This window comes from Falco rusticolus, chromosome 6 (assembly GCF_015220075.1).
Source record: "Falco rusticolus isolate bFalRus1 chromosome 6, bFalRus1.pri, whole genome shotgun sequence".
Taxonomy (NCBI): domain Eukaryota; kingdom Metazoa; phylum Chordata; class Aves; order Falconiformes; family Falconidae; genus Falco; species Falco rusticolus.
This window is the reverse complement of record NC_051192.1, coordinates 88,759,337-88,776,891: the sequence shown is the minus strand read 5'-3', so window position 1 is coordinate 88,776,891 and position 17,555 is coordinate 88,759,337.

Here is a 17,555-nt window from a genome sequence, read left to right as displayed (position 1 = left end):
CGAGAAAGTCTGGTGAAATAAAATTACAGAAAATAAATACTATCCATTAGCGTTAGTATAAACTGGTTCCACTGAGTTCAAAGGGCCTTGATACTTTCAGTTAAATGAGGATTTAGCACTGTTTTCCCTTAGCGATCCAAAATCAGTAACATTAGAGGACAATGAAGGTTGTTTCCTTCTTTTGTTGTTATTCTGTCCCCATTAAAATATTCTACATTGCTCCTTAACACAATTAAAAGCTGCAGCAGTGCATATTGGGCTTTAGTCTCGAAATATGCAATGATATACCACCCAAAAACAGTCAGAATATGAAGTGTTTAAATTCAGGTTTTATCCTTGTTACTCACTAATGTTGATGCCCTTTACACTCAGTGAACACGGCGGAATTCAGATGGGGATATAAGGGAGTTCTCCTGATTTCAGCAAGACAGTACTTTTATTGGGAAGACTGACTGTAAAGATCTTACTCATGAAAACTCAATTTCTTAAAGATGTCCTACTGCACCGCACACACCCGTCTTCATACCAATATCTCTCCCCTCGCAAGATATCTCTGATTTTTTTCCAATTATCTCCCAATCATCCTTTGTCCTCCTGTTGCACCCTGAAGACTTAGCCCATCATCCCCTTTCATTCTGGCTCTGGTGAGCTGCTGTATCCTCCTCCCTGGCTTCCTTCCCTTTTGAATTGTTGCCAAATGTTCCTTCCTTTTATGTTACTGTTTTCTTTTTCTAAAAGTCTGTGCACCATTGTCCCACCACAAATCGCAGTTCACTTCTCAATTTACTGGATGTTCTTTGTGTCCCTTGTGTTCCCCCATAAACCCAAGGCCTTTACTTCTGTCTGCTGAAAGTTCCCACATCCCTCTCTTTCTAGGGGTGATGGTCTCCCTCAGTTCTCTTGTCTTAGTCTCTTCTGATTAGTCCTATTGCAAATCCTATTGATAAAGACATAGAACTAATTCTATATTTTAATATAAATGTATACACGTATATATAAATTTATACATATATAAACTGCACGCACAATAGAAACATATTTTCTTGTATTCATTCTGTTTACAGGCTAGATAGTAAACAGAATGAAGGATTATTAGTACCATTGAATCTGAAATAAAAATTATTAAATTAGATAAAAGAAGAAATAATACTGAATTTTGCAAAGTACATGAATTACCATCTAACACAAAATTTAGGGTACAACTGTTAACATAACTGCTAACTCATAAAACTGGGAAGATCTCTTAATGCCTTATGAACCTCTTCTACTGAGGAAATGGTTTCTGTTTCTTTTCTACTAAGTTTACCTCTGGAATGTGGAGGTAGTCGTATTCATTTCATTATGATAAAGTTATTACAGGAGGATAAAGGACAGAGGGGAGGGCAGGGAGAGTACATGCAGCCAGAGAAGTATGAACCAGGTATCTCTTCATATGAAAAGAGAAGATTAAAAGCTGATGTCTTCCGGGTAGATGAACATGAAGAACTTAGGGAGGATAGATATTGTAAGATTATTTAACTTAAACTGTGATTATATGAACAAGTAGGCACAAATATAAATTTAAAGAAGAACAAAAGTTTAAGGGATTTCATTACCCAAGGAAATACTAAGGGATATACCGAATAAATGTGGTTGTAGTGAAAGTTTCATATCAGAAAATACATCTCATAAAATTACTCAAGATTTCATTTTCATTCAGGACTGTCTATCTTTATTCCTTCTTTTCTTAAAAGTGAGCACTTTTTTTTGATTCATTGGCAAATGTATGTTTTTTAACGTAAACTAACATTACCTATATTATTCTGGGAAAAATGAATAATTATTCTTTCTTGTGTAAGAAATATTCTATACTTCTCCAAAAATCTTATTCAAACTCATATGCACAAGTGATTTAATGACATAAAAATGAAAGCAAAGATCACAATGTAACATATATCATCTTTAAATTCAGAGGTGGGTCATAACGAAATTCAAAACCTGTAACTGTCTATCATGATATGGACAGATGCATAAAGCCTAATTTCTTTCTACAGTGGTGATGGTGCCTTTTGTTCTGAACTTCACAGTCTCCTTTGTATCCTGGCCAGACCTCTAATGAGAGGAAATCAAGCCAGCAAGGGAGACACAGAGATGAAGTTTATGAGCATGTTTTGGGATAAAGCACTTTATGGAATGTCTGTCATGATCCTTCTATTTAGGACTAGCCAGCATTATCCTCCTCTTTTCTTCAGTGAACACATCACTTCTGGCTAGTCTGCAGATGAACCTCTCCTCAAATATGTCTGCTTAGTGTGTAAGAATATAACAATTTTGCACTAATTAAAACAAGGAGATCCAAATCTAGCAGATAAACCAATGAAACCAAATTCCATCTGTCATTTTCTTTCCCAGCATTTCTTAGAATAATATCTACTTATGAGTCTATTTCTTCAATTAAATACGGCTCTAGTATTTCTTCTCTACATATGTTCTCTGTGAAACCAATCGTACTTAACCCTTTCTTTGTATAAAAAGTGTAGCTCACCCAGTGTATAAAACCAAAGAAATGTAGCTTTGCGTGGCTTGTAAACAAATGAAAATTAATCTCTCCCCTTCAAATCAAAACAGATTACACAGAGCAGTCATGCTCTGACATGTGGATATAAGTATAGTTATTCAAAATGCATACATAAATACAAACTAAATAGAAATACATAAATTTCATCAGAGTATTATTTGTAAGTAGCATTTATCAAATGAATTGTTCGCTACAAATTATTTAATGGTCAGTGGTACCTGAATATGTTCAAACTACTTAGCAACTTCTTCAGAAATGCAATGTACTTCCTTCTCCTCCTTAAGCCTTTTTTTAGGAAAGCATGGCGAGTGTGTGCTGGTGAGTACAGGCCAGAGGTCACAGAAAACAGGTAAACGTCTCGGCAAGAGACACGAAGCTTGTAGCTGTGTGAACACCATGTCAGGTATATAATGACTTTCTGTGCTCAGAAGGAAATTTTCACTCATGTTTTGTGTAACTGGAATCCGAAAATGAAGTGATTGCTTGCATTTATATACAGTGACTTTGAAAATGTCATGTTCACTTAAAAATAGATTTCCGACTACCAGTGCAGCAGTAGCAGTAAGCCTCTTTGAACTCTTCTTGAAAGCATTGTTCTGATTTCAGTGGCCACACACTGCTAAATGACTGACTTCACCAGCAATGGAGGGTGCTCATAATTCGAACTGTATATTAAAGTAAAAACAAATTACATTTTGTATTTCTACTGAGAAAAATATATACTTTCTGGTCTGTATACTGTATGCAGAAAAGAAAAACCCTTCTGGTTTTGTATTCCTTTATTGTAAAAAATATTTTTATAGTTCCACTTAAGTAATTTATTTCAAAAGAGGCTTTTTTATGACTGGTTCATTAGTATATTATATTTAGCTCATGTAAACAATTGCATTCATTTCCTAATCTTACAAACAAATGAAGTAAGACATCAGATTTGTAGAATTCATACTTCCATTCATGGGAATAGATTCTTAGCTTTACAGATTAGTTTCCAAGACCAACATTATCAGCTGGGACCCAAAGAGTGGGCTGAGTTCCAGTGACTTAACACTACAGAACAGAACTGTCCCTCACATCACCGTTAGGACTGAATTTTTCTGCTTCCATCTCGTGTGGGCTTTGGATTACTTAGAGCACAAGGCTTTTAGTGCTATATACTTTGTTCCAGAATGCTCCTTTTGGCAGTTTTGATAATCTATATCAAAGATAAACCTACTTGGAAGAGTCCAAAACTGTCAATACATATCTTACAAGGTTGCATAGCATGGTATGCTGCTTCCTTTAAAAAATTCTGTATCAAAAAGTGGGTGTATAATAATCCTAAGGCTACTGTTTCTCTTTCATGGAAGTAAATGATTTACTGATGTAAACATGTGAACATCTATACTTTTGAAAACTTTGTGAAAAATTTTGACTACTGAAATGCAAAATTCAGACTTAAAAAAGTTCTAGAAAGCACCAAAAGAGTATTTATGAACTGAATTAGAATCACAGCCTAAGCTTTGTCACTAAAAAAAAAAAAAAATGACAATGGGATGCCCCTATGCAACATGGGCATCACTCAGCTACTGGAGTTCTGAGACAGTGGCGCTACTGTCTCGGAACATAAAATACTTGCAGTTTAAAAATCATCAATGCAGAAAAACAATGAAACCTAAGCAATCATAGAAATAAAAATGGGTTTTCTTTGCAGGCTGGACTTGAATTCAAAATATTTTCATATAGCTAAATGTAGGATTACAACAGCAGCATATAAAGTACCTGACTGCAGAAGCCAGCTTTTGGACAACCAATTCAACATTAGCTGTTGTTTAAATGCAGTGTCAAAAAAGATTTGTGAAATCCTCAGGTATAAATTGAAGACTAAGAGTGAGAAGTCGAGTTCATGTTTGCACAGCACTGATGACACTGATACTGAAGTGCTGAATGTAGTTCTGTTGCCTAAATGTGGGAAGTGGAGCAAGGAAAGAAAGAACTGCAGAATTAGCTCAAGTGCTAGAAAAAATCTTTTATAGAGAGCTCAATATATTTGATTTTTCTGAAAAGAGTTGAATAACAGTGTGTAAGTGTCATTATGGTGGGCGTGGATACGGAATGTAGGAGCATTCTTTACATTAATGCAGAAAGGCACAATAAGAACCAATTGCTAGGAAGCTGAAGAAAAAGTTGGACACAAAAAAACTGGACACAGAATTTTTCTTCTGCATTTTGAAATAGCTTTTTATTATTTGTGTTTTAGTATCTGGGAATCCTAGTCATGGAACGCACAAAAAAATTTTTGTTTTGTTTTTCTTTTTAAGCAAATGACAATAGCTGAATGTAGGCAACTCTGTAAAGGATAATGGCTGGCAACTTATGAAAGGCTGTTTTAGGTGATATGGGATAAAAATCTCCTAGGTGTCTGGTTTAAAATTATGTGAACTTAATTCTGTGATTGTGCAATGCCCACATTTTAGTTGGAACAGTGCTAAAAAAAAAGTGTAAATGATAGTATGTGGGGAAAGGAGGTCAGAGTTCCTTGGGATTTCCTCAAAAGAACCAATTAAACTCAGCGAATACCTCCCAGCATGTGATTTACAGACTAGCAGTTACATTTACTTTTGCTTTGCAGGGATTATTAAAAAAAAACTAACCCAAATGATCAACAGGCCATCCATCTTCTTCCCTTGCTTTGCGACTTTCCTCCCAAATCCTAGCTTTTATAAAGGTACAGCTTTCCTGACGGGTTAGGGCAGGCAGTTTTTAGGTCTCTCATAGCACTTGTGAGGTGGTAGGAGAATGCAAATACCACTAAATTCAGTCATCTCTATACCTGACCTCTGACTACTGGTGTATATTAAAAGTATAAACGAGTGAATGGGAAATGTAACGGGAAACGAGTAAAGGGGAAATGAGTGTGCTAGCTCTGCATGCTTTCTTTCTTCCTTTATGAGCCAGCATTTCTCAGATGATTTTCATAAGTGATATTTTTACTGAAGAAAATTACTAAGTCTGCAGAGTTCAAAATAGAAAATATTTTTGCAAACTCACGCACAAGAAGCATATATATTTATAAGTGTATATTTAAAAAACATTGGGAACAGTTTAGTCATGACAGATGAGAGGAAAATTCTAAGCAGTCAAAAATATGACGTTATCTGGAAGTTTTATGAGAACAGTTTAGAGAACTGTAGCTAGCATTGGGTCAGGATCTAAAACATGAAAATACATGTTCTAAAAGGTAAGGGGATCACAGTACTGTAACAGCCATCTGAATAGCTACAGAAGTGAAGTAGATTTAAACTAACTGTTAAATAAAATGATCTCCATTACTAGCATAACCAACTTGTGAACCCCAGAGATGAAACCTGCATTTTAGCAAGCAGATTATAGGTACTGTATAAAAAGACCAGTCCTACTTCAGAAAAATCTACAACTTAAGTTTTCAGCAACATCTATAAACTGAAAATTAATGTGTGATGTGATAATACATGAAAAGAAAGTCTGGGTAAGTGAGTTAAGTTTGATTGATTTGTATTAGTGGTTCAAATGGCCTTCATAGTCACACCTGGTTTCTGGACTAACCAAGGATAATGGTGACAGATTAATGTACCTTAATTTTATTATAAAATATTTCTGTGTTGGTCACTGCTCTAGGTGACTCTATGGTACTACTTTTATAGTGACAATTGTGCTGATACCTCAGACTTTCTGTCTGAGATACTACTGTTGCAATTTAATTAAGTACCCTTTTATGCATATAGTTGAGATGGATCTGAGTTGAAAGAAATCACTTATTATAATTTAAAATTCAATCACACCATAAGATGAGCTTCTGTTTTCAAAGATGTGATCAAATATTCACTCATTTTTAATATCTTATTGCAAGATTTGGTCAGTATGAACTAATATTATATGTTTGTATTTTTCCTTTTGTTATGCTTTACTATAGATATGCTTATATTTCTGAATCCCCATCACTGAAGATCTTTTTTTGGGTAAAGCAATTTAACTTCATATGACAGAAATGAAAAACACTTCTCAAATAGACTATAATGAAACATCAGATCTGATATGTAACATGACCTCAGCTGAGGGCTTGCTCTGATGGGTGTTATAAAATACCTGACTGACATTTTTAGAGATATTAGTCTCTTATGCCTCTGTATTTCCATAAGAACTATTCAGTACTCCTTTTTATTATGATACCCTCTACTTTAAAGTTAGCTTAATCATAAAAGTTTGGACTAAGGAACACCTCTGTAGAGTAAACCTGAGCTCAGCTTCAGTCTAGGAAAGTGGGAGATGGGCCTGAAAATACCTAACTAAATGGATACCCCGGTTTCTGTTCAATTTTTTTCCCCACTTTTGCAGAAAATCAAGGTAAAAATTATCAAATGATAAGAGATACTAATCTATTTTCAAGTTCAACTAGGGCAAAAGCAGAAGTCCAACATAATGATCAGTATCATAAAATGTCGACTTAATGAAAGGTACAGATCCCAGTCAAGATTTTTCTTATGTCAGAATGATTGTTTATCACAATTAAGCAGCACAACCAGACTGAATACCTTGTTCATCAGTGACTTCTGTAAAAGTAAAATTACACCCTTACACCCGTTCTTCAGTTTACCTTCAAAGAATTTTGTAGACCTCCCTGGAGCTGCAACAAGAGCTCAGGCTGAATTGTTTCTCCACACTCAGCTCTGAAAAAAGCTTGAGGTCTCCCAAGATTCACTCTTCTCCAACATGAAAGTAGATGAACAGGGCATGTATTGGGTAAGAATGAGCCTTTTGCTGGTGCCAGTGCCTGGTGTTTTACTGTAGTGACATATATCAGGCCTACTGGAAACAGTCTGGTTCTTTGCAAAAGCTGACTGAGAATTAACTGTCCCTCAGAGTCCCAAAGGGAGCCTGTTCCCTGCCCGCGGTGATGTTGCTACCGGCCTTAATGGCATTCTGCCTCCATCAGCTGCAAATGTAATCTGTACATGTCAACATTTGGCTAGGATAGATGTTCTGTTCCCACTTGTGAATACTACAGTATGGCAGCACAGGGTGAAGGAAATGCATTATTTCCACTTCTCAAGGGCTAATTGGTCAGACACGAAAAGAATAAAATCTTATTCTGTAAAAATAATCTCAGGAAGCATGATATTGACACTGAAAATTGTCACCCAGCAGCTCCCAAGTCATCATGAGTGGATAGGCACGAACTACAAAAGGAAATATCAGTGTCAGAAGAAATAAAAGTGAAAAGTAAATTCACTGGTTGAAATGCTAAAAATTATCATGCATTAATTAAGAAGTGCTACTGTCATCCCATTTCTGGTTTAGAGAGGGCTCCAGAAATTAGAATACCTTCATACTGGGGCAGCTCAGTTTCAGAGGACTTCTCCGGTGAAGACAATGGAGTCCTTCAAATATAATCTTGATTCTAAGAAAAACCTTTTCCTCAGATAACATCATGCAAATGAAAATGTAAAATTACCACTGCTGAGAGCAGGTGAAGATCAACAGGTACTAAGGTTCCTTTGACTAATCTGGAATATTCCTCATGCAGCCTGGTACAAAGACTACAAAGACAGACTAGAGGATAAACAGCTGGATAGATATCATGTAACCCATGACAAAACCTAGCTTCATATTTGAAAATAAATCTTTGGATAGCTTCAATTCTCAGCCAGCTAATGCAGGATCAGAGGTGGTTGAAAAGGAAATTGGAAATAAAACAGCAAGGCGTAAAGGCTGATGGAAAGCCTGGGAAATCCAGAGGTATTGTGGAAGAGAGGAAAAGGTTTATAGAGGGAGAATGGAAAATTTTAAAAAAAATATATTTTTGTTTTGCATTTAATAGCTGACTGTTTTAATGAGCTACAAACATGAAAATCAGTTGTAACCAATTGAAATTGTTCTGTGATACTATGCTATGCACACATATCGTTGGAGGCAATGCAGCTCTAATCTGAGTGAACTATACACAGCTGAGCTATGCTGCAATGTGCAGGCAGTGCCTACGGAGAATCTCCTACACCCAGTAACTCCATTCTTAACAGTATATAGCACTAAGAGCAACTGAGCTTTTCAGGGTGTATTTACAGTTGCAAAAAAGTGTGAAAAAAACCCCAACATGTTAATTATTTTGTTAATTTTAAAAGTTTGTAACTTGTTTCCTTTTAAATACATTTGTATTTCCAATGTTAAAATTAATGTGGCTTAATCAATACGTTGTTTTACACAATGAAAGTAAGTTTTATTTTTAAAAAAATACAAAAATTTCATTTAATACTTTCATTATCAAACTAATTGGGAGAAATTAGCAAAAATGTTTTGAATCAATAAAGCCCTGCATGACTTGTCCATATCCACTAATTTCTTCATATTTTCTCCTGTGCATTTGAATTTTTTTTCCAGATGCTGTAATCATGCATTAGTGTGAGATGTTTTGAGCTTTTTCTTGTTTTTGTAGGAAAAACATGAATTATCTCTTTTTCCAACAGAGGATATATCTGTAAATAGTGTTTTCATTGTTGCTTACCCTGTGGCTATGTAATAGTGACTATCAAGCATTGCAAAATACTTCTACTTAACAAAATGTAGAAAAATAAAAAAGTTTCTGAGGCAAAATAGGCACTCACTGATAACAATGGGTAATTACATATACAATTAAACAAAAAGCTGTAAAATAAACTTCCTGAACCTGCAGGCCAGAAAAAATTAAGATCTGAAAATGGCAATTTAGCTAATAATTCAAATAGCAAGTTTGGATAAGGGAGGAATTAGTAATGGTTGCCCACCCCCCATTCCTATGCTATTATCACAGCTGGGTGTTCCAGTCAGTGAATGATGTGACATCTACATAAAAGCAGCCTTGTAGTCTTTTACCACTGGGTACTAAAGGAAAGCGCGTAGTGAAGGTACATCTCATCTGGCCCCTGACTCCCTGCAGGTAATTTGCTTTTGCCTTCTGACAGAGTTAAATCCTTTAATAATACAGGCAAACACTGGGTGAACACCTCAAGTAATGCAAAGACAGGAAGAATTACTCTACATTTAAAAGCCGCTCTGACACTAATGGCCAATTCAACAGTGCACATGGAGATGCCCTTCCTCCTAATCACTCCTGAGCTACTTGACTTCATTGTTTTATTCATGCACTTACCTAGAGATTTCCATCCTCTGTTATTTGGTTATGTTTGTGTGCAATGCCTGGCCCAGGAAATATAGTTAGCCTTGGAAGAGCAAGAAAATCTTTCCAGTCATTCCTGGGGTAGGATTTTTTCGTTGCTGGAAGCAATGACAAAATACTGTTGGATTCAGCGTAGTCAGAAGTCCACCTTAGTTTTGTGTGTGTTCCAACCATGGAGATAAAAGAACTCCTACTTTTTAAGAATTAAAAAGTCCTGCAAAAGAATTGCAGGACTTTTCTCAGAAACAAAGACAGTAATTCAGCCTAGAAGGAGAGTGGCGATGGGGAGCTAACTCAAAGTGTTTAAATTACAGGAATCTGCTAACAGCTGACACACATTAGAGCATCATTTCTGACACACCCAAGCTCATGATTCATTCTTTCCTTTTTTACAATGCTCTTTTAGACTATGCTCTGCAGCAAAAAACCTACTGTACTTCAGTTTCTAAGTGCTATCTGTTGCCTCTTATGCCACATCATAGCATCCATCAGCAATGGCTCTTCAGCTGCTTTGTTCCTAAGGTGGCTGCTCGGGAGAGTGCAGTATAATTTTCAATCTGTTTTCAGAGAATGTGTTTGTAACTGTATGTGTATATACACAGTTAGAGTGTTCATGTGTCATACAATTCAAACAGCTCTCTTAGACACTTTCTGCGCTGGTGGGTTAAAACAGAGACCTGTGTGCCTGTTTAATGCTATGTCACACTGTTATAGCTATGTACAGAATCTGGCCCTTGGAGGTGCATAAAACTACGTTACTGACTGGATGTGTAATATTAGAAACAAAAAAAAAAGAAAAAGAAAAGAAAAACAGAAGATAGAAAAATAGAAAGCATGAAATCTAGAAGCAAAACCTGTGTATGGCACTGATTTTCCAAATTAGTGCCATGTTGTCCGCTCTTTTCTTAAGATGAAGGACTTAAATTTTCCTTCTCTCTCAAAAATTGAATGAAAATATGGAAGAAAAGTATAGGTATTGTAATATTGGTAATATATTCTCAAATCTTCCTAGAGGTCTGTACTTGCCTTTTCATCATTTCATCATGAATGTACGTGTTTTGGGCTAATGAAACATGAAGAAATCTCTCTTGTTTCTTTCGGAATAATTGAAGAAGCATGGAAAATAATTTTGTCTTTTTCAAAGAACAGAGTTCTTCAGACTCCAGGGGGAGCAGCCTGAGCTGGTAGTGGGTTTTTTTTCTTTTCCAGTAGCTGGTAGCTGTCTGGAGATATAACCCGCACACCTTAGGTATTCAAAGACACCTTACAAAACTGCTGTTCTCTCTGTAGAAGCTGACCCTTTCCCTGTATGAGTAAGGTTTAGGCAAAAGGAGTGTTTCCTTTTTTGGGGGGAGGCTTTCTGCTAGGTGGCACTGCTGAAATGTGTAAAGATTCAAAATTCAGCAGATTTGGTGTTCAGATTAATTATTTAAAAAAAAAAAATCTTTACAAAAACATTTTCTCCCCCACAAAGGTAAGTTTGTTCAGATGTCACAGATAAAAATATGCATACATCTGTGCAGAGTTTACCTTGAGATGTGCAACTACGTATAGGGAAAAATACTCAAGAAAGAATAATGGGTCTTCTCTTAAATTCTACATTTGAGGTTTGTTTAGTTACACCCCTTTTAATATTTATTAAGGCTTGTTGACCTTCACTTGAAATCACATATCAGTCTTATGATTACAAAGCCAGTCTTACTAGGCACTGAACAAATCCTGTCTTTAAAGATTATATTCAGTGAGCTTGTAACCTCAGTGAACAAAGAAGGACAGAACCAAGGGGTTCTGTAGATGAGAAACTCAAGTAAACTGCATACTGGCCTGTGTTTCCATGAGTGAATCCAGATCTTCTGAGTCCTGCTTCACTGACAAATCTCAGTTAGTTATCTCCAATGTATCACTGTGGACTATCACTCACTATGAATCAATTAATGAAACATTTGTGATCTATTCTGCCCTCTGGATGCAAAATATAAAGTGACAAATGAAAAACTTACTATAGCTTTGGTTTAGAGATGGTTTACTTTGCTTCCTTAAAGCAGGAACAAGCTGCTGTGTATCATACCATTTGTCTTCAATAATATATCCCTGACCCTAACGAAGTATTGGGTGTCAATGCTCTGTAGCATGGTATTGCTCAGAAAAACTTGATTTCTGGGTATAACTGATCCATCACTCAACACTGAGTAGGATGACAAGAACCATAGTTAGACATTCAAAATAACACAAACCGAGGAATACATTTTCACGTTTTGTTTTCAGTGAAATGAAATCTTGTGCTTGTGAATACTGGTTACTTGCTAGACCTGCACAAACATTCATTGGTGTATTCAAGAGGTACTTAATCACTTTTCTTAAAAGTTCTGAAAAGTTGCTGTGGTTTATTTGGAGATATCTCACACTTTGGTGAAATCTCCAGGGCTTGCTGACATTCCTGACTCTTTGTGAATGAGGCCTTTTTTTATTTTACGTTCATTTGTTTAGCTCTTTACCTAATTGATTTTCTGTGCTAATACACTAAAGGTCTAAAGAAGGCAGAGCCTCAGGTGTGACAGATGAAATAAGGTGGTTTTAGTCATTGCTTTTATCTTCCATGTCTAATGTGTTGGTTACAGCTGTGCAGTTTAACAGCAAAATCAATACATCATTTGCTGCTGGTACCTGAAAGAGTTTGGAAGCCTGTTGGTATTTTAACTATTAGGTTTCCCCTGAAATGCCTTCCTTCCCCTGCACCCCCACCGCCTCATCCCTCCCAAAATCAAATGTTGCGGGAAGGCAAGGTCCCTTTCTGTCTCCTGGTGTTTGTGTATGCATGTAAATTTAGTAATCGTTTACTGTACTGACAGTTACCTGAACCACCTTCTTGGAAATTGCATCTTATAGTTGATTTATTAACTTTGCATTTACCTGTAACATAAACGCTATTCAGGGCATATTTACTGCTAGCGTTTTGAGAATACAGTTCATGAACATGAAAAATACGAAAGACAAATAGGGAAATCATTTGCATGACAATGAACAAAACTCATGGTTCTGTATGCAGTCCTGGTTTGCTGAAGCAGCCACAGAATTAGTGCTATGTAGCTGCTTTGTCCCCATTTTTTAAGTAAGCACATTTTGACCTCAAAAAATGGTAGAAAGTGCCAAGAAAGTAGGGTTCTGCCAAAGAAAAGGCAAAGTAGTGGCTTTTAAATAATCTGCTGAATTATAATCAGTTTAATTCCTTGTCATGTGGTGTATATTGTAATATTTTCTCTTCATGTCCTGATTGTGCTTTGATTTGGTTGAGCTTAGTCCTTGTCTCGTTGGTGCAGTGTCACTTACGTTTTGTTTTCCTGTTTTCCTCTGACGGACGTTGTTTTTGTGATCTTTTACACTACTATACTTACTGCCATTTGGTAAGGAAACCCTCAAACACAAAAATTGCCCTCCAAATAACATGATTACCTTATTATTGATTTATTTCATAGTTTGCTGTAAGTGTTCTCAGTGTTACACACTGGGAGATCTGTGCCAAGCAATTAACAGGTTCCTGCCCAGAAAGGATGTGCAGAGCAGCAGAGTCCTGCAAACAGCTCGGTCATTCCCTGGAATGCTGTACACCTTTACCTGATCTGAATTTTGACCTCGCCTGCTATGGTCACGTCCTGCACTGTCACTGATCACACTATAGTGAACTGGTTCTGTGACTGAATTTTGAGAAATTTTTAAGAACTTATCTGAACAAAATAAACATCTGAGAAGGACCCATCAGCTCAATATTCAAAGATAATAAACTGCTAATAAGTTTATAACTAGGACTGACCGAATTACTATGCATAACAAAAACAGCACCCTGAATGTTCGTCCTAGTAATAAAAGAGATTAAACAAGTTTCAGGCTGAAGATAACATGAATTTTCTCTGCTTTTTCTCCCTACTTGTATTTTTTAGACATGCTGTAAACTGGCATAAGTATTAAACGTAACAGTTTGAATGGTATTTCCAGCATAGCTGAATCCATCAAAATTATATTTATTACTCCTGTTCAGATATCATCAATAATATCCTCAGCAACATCCAACCATACATGAAGACAGCACACTTGTATTGAAGAGATTTTTTCAGATGTGGCAGAATTATTTTAAGAGACTTTTGCTACTGGGCATATGTTCAATTCAGGAGACTGAAGTTCCAGAGTAAATAGAATCGTTACAACTTTATTAGTGGTAAACCATTACTTGAATAACCCCCACTCCACTCCCACCTCCAGTTTCTAACTGTTACTAATTGCAAGTGAGATTTACACCAATTTTCACCAAAGTAAATCTTTATCTTCAGTGTAGCTAAGAGATTTCCTGATAGATTTCTAAGGCCAAAAGGTATTGTCATTGTCAGGTTGACCATCCATACAACACATTTCACATAATTTTACCAAATGGTTCCTGAACCAAGTTCCTGACTACTTGCTGTCTTAGAACATGATTCTCTGAAAGGCATTCTGTCTCAATAAAATAATTAGCACATTGGACAGTCACAACCTTGAGAAACTGTGCCAACTCCTAATTGCCCTCAGAGTTTAAAACGGTTAAAACGTGAATGTGGATGATATTGGCTTCCAGTCGTTAGAGTTTACTGTGCCTTTGTTTGCTACTTCAGACAGCACCCTTATCTGATTTCTATTCCTCCTGGAAAAGTTAATGGGTAGTCATCAACCCATTTCGTCTTTTGGATAAAAAATAGACTCCAGGCTACAGAATATTTTTCTATACACTTAGAAACCTTTTCAAAATACTAACATGCATTTCAACTCATAGGAAACAGATCTGGGTGCAGTGTCCCATTAATAGTCTTGCCAGTTAATAATCTCATTAAAACTGACAATACCACCTTTCATTTTGATTTGATTTGCTCCTTTAGTTAGTACACAAGCATGGGAAATCATATGTATTTTGATATTCACTGGGATACCCAAGCCCTTTCTAAAATCAGAAATAATCCAGAAAAAAATCTATAAAAGTTTATGTAAGTCTAAATGTAGTGAACATATTTTGATTTTTGATCAGTGAGCTTGGATTAGCTGTGCTAATTTCAGCACTGAGAACTTCAGAGCTAGACATCTTTACAAACGTATTTTAAAAATGCAACACCTTTGTATGATTTGGAAGTGATTATTCATTTTTAAACCTGCTATGGAACTTCTTGAATCTATGATACCCCTATAAAGGTCCATTACATCCTTTTCAACTAGTGTGGAAAGAATTGGAAGGATCAGCATTCATTATAGCCCATCACAGAGTCAGGGAATTTTATGATGCCTTAATGATGCTCTCCTGTTGTAGCCATTATGTCCTATTTTTCAGGCTTTGCTGCCCGGCTAAAGACCCCTGCCATATGGATGGTTTGGATACTTTTGCACCACGATAGCCTTTCCCCCTCAGAGTACATTATTCCATCATTAGTGAACCCTTTACTATCCACGAGGAGGAAAGTTGTTGACAATGACAGTAGAGAGCAGACATTTGGTACCTTGAAGCCACACACAAAGGGAAAAAAACCCCAATCTTTCACTTCAGACACTAACTTTAGACTATACAAGAATTAATCTTATCTGTATGGGGTACGTTGTAAATAAGATGTACCTTTTGAGATTCCCATACTATAAAGTGTGGATCCCCATACTATAAAGTATTACTATAAGGCAACACATTCATGTAATTCTTCAAAAAAGGTGAGCTTGTTATTCCTAGATATAGAAGGCTCTGGTAGAAAGTTAAGTCTCAGGTATTCTCGTCGCAATTGCCTTTTCATCTGATGCATACCAAAAGAGTATTTTTCAAATGTTGGTATGAAGAGCTCTATAGCATATTTAAACCTGCATAACATCCCTGCTCAGTTGGCCACTGTCAAGGTGCAGCAGGGGCAGAGGGCTTCTGGGGGCCACCAGCCACGTCCTGGGTGTTGCTAGTGGAGCACAGTGTCTGCTCTATAAGCGGATCGATCCCACACAAGCCTGTCGTGGCTCCCCCTGCACGTCTCACAGGGGCTCGTACTTTCTGTGCTTGAGTGCCAGAGTGCAGACTCTGCTGGTACTTGGCCCTGGTTTGTAAACACAAAATAAATGAAAGTGTGGTTTGCCATGTTTATTCACAGGTGTCTTTACTGGTTTATAGTGAGTATTGAAAGGAAAGAATTAGGTCAGATGTTTTTTGGCTGTAGCTGTTTAGAAAAAAAAAAAAAAAAAAAAAAAGGAAGAAAAATAACATTAATAAATAAAAAAAAAAAAGGAGAGAAGGTCCTGTGTATGAACATGTCCCTTTTGCACCAGTCCTGGTCTAAGGGAAAAGAATATTTTTGGTGATGACTTCAACCACCATCAGTGAAAAGAAGTGAAGTAGAACTTTAAATGTGGTCAACACAGTCATGGATGAAATGGGAGGTGTTGTCTTTGGGGTTTGATTCAGAGACAGTGGTATTCTTCTTTTTGTTTGTTAATGAAGCATCTTAGGCAAGGATGTTATTTTGTGCATTCCTTGGCTTCAAGCCAGGCTTGGGGTAGGATGTTGTTGGTCTTGTTTTGAAATTGTTTTTTAAAAGGGATAAAATAGAGAAATGTGTTAATTTACATGTCAATACACATCTCTCCCCACATACTTCACCTCTGAGTTCCCCATTAATCAGTTTCAGAGACTAAAGACCAATTTCTCCTTAAAATGCTGAGACCATCCTCTGGGATGAAGAAAGTGTATTTTCTTAGAAGTCTGTGATATTATGCCTCATGAAGAAGGCTTCCAAAGAGTCACCCTCTGTTGTGCTTTGGGTTTGTTTTTTTTTTTTTGCTTTTTTTTTTTTTTTTTTTTTTTTTTTTTTGTAATGCAGATGAAAACCAGAAACATTTTGCTGAAAACTTGTTTCATGGTCCTATATTTTGTGATGGTTGTTTAAGTTTATTTGGGGTTTGCAATCAGACCTTTTATTTTTATCTAACAAATATCTCTTGGACAAGGAAAGCCATTGCAACCAGCTGGAATTATGTGACTCCTTCTGCCAAGGTTGGCAGAACTCCCTGACATACCATACGATTTAACTGCTCTGGGCCAGATGCTTCTTTTTGCTGCGAAATATGGAGGCGGTGTGAAGGGGTAGGGAAAAAGACAAGCAAGAGCTGAGCCTCCTAAATGGGAAAGAAGGGTGGACCTTTCAGAAAACACTTCTCCGCGATCCAGAAATCTCCATCACACATACACAGAGTAAGAGGTGATTAATCCTCAGAGCTGATATAGAAAATGGTTGGTAGATGCAGGATCTGTTCAGGCAATAGCTACCCTGTGAAACACATTTTTATTACAGCACAGTGGAACACTATTGTGCCCTTTGCAAGTTTTATTCTTTTCCAGGATTATTCTTGCTTTTTATTCAATGACATTTATCCAAGATGTGTTAACAGTGATAAAAGCCAACAGTACCATCCTCACTTTTTTCTGAGCAAGCTCAGAAATACACACCGAATACCTGCTTGCTTTCCTTCTGTGGCATGAATATTGCATTCTAGTTTTACTATGGCCCAAATACAAATGAAGAAGTGGATAAGGAGAGAGATATAGGGTGGTTTATCCCATAATGTACTTTTGAGGGTTCTTTTCTGAGAGATGGAAGTCTAAATGCTAATTTTTGGGTTTAAGTCAGTGGAGGAAAAAGTGATAAGCTAAGTCACAGTTACTGTGATATGTGGCTTGTAGTCATACCTTTTTATCAGACGTGGTCTCTATTGACAGTAAGGTAACCAGGGACCTTTGTGTCTTTAAGACATTTTTCCTTTGGTTATAGTGACATTACAAGACAAACAAACAAA